The sequence below is a fragment of the Cystoisospora suis genome (assembly GCF_002600585.1).
Source record: "Cystoisospora suis strain Wien I chromosome Unknown contig_553, whole genome shotgun sequence".
NCBI classification, from domain to species: Eukaryota; Apicomplexa; class Conoidasida; order Eucoccidiorida; family Sarcocystidae; genus Cystoisospora; species Cystoisospora suis.
The window spans coordinates 6,622-7,025 of NW_027153354.1; the positions used below are offsets into that span (position 1 = coordinate 6,622).

General features: G+C 43.3%; 1 protein-coding gene across 1 annotated transcript in view; it reads left to right on the top strand.

Annotated features, from left to right (window-relative positions):
• Nucleotides 1-404, top strand: part of CSUI_001396 (phosphatidylserine decarboxylase) — a 13,948-nt gene that overhangs the window by 6,150 nt on the left and 7,394 nt on the right. Inside the window, exon 5 of the mRNA XM_068061602.1 lies at nucleotides 83-303. The gene's annotated coding sequence lies outside the window, so the exon portion shown is untranslated. The remainder of the gene's footprint in view (nucleotides 1-82; nucleotides 304-404) is intronic.

Here is a 404-nt window from a genome sequence, read left to right on the forward strand (position 1 = left end):
AAGATTTGGTAGGTGTTTTCATTGGAGATCCTAAAGGTGCTTGTCTCTCCTTGGTGTCTTTGTCATGTGTGTGTCCTTGTAGATAAAGAAGAGTCTTTTAGTTTAGATGATATACGCCCGGAGCATTCATCCGCTCAATTCAACTCTCTTCAAGCCTTCTTTACACGGGGGATTAACCTCGAAGTCTTAAGGCCGTGGAATCCCGATGCTCTTGTTGTATCCCCAGCCGATGCGGTTCTGCAGAATCTCTTCTCAATCAAACCCAATGAGGAGGGATACATACGACGACACGTCGTTCCTCAAGTAACAGAATAGCCTACCACCAGTCAAGAAAGTCTATGCATGCATGTATGCATATACATACCTAGATAGGTATACATATCTACATACATCTTCAGAGAGAT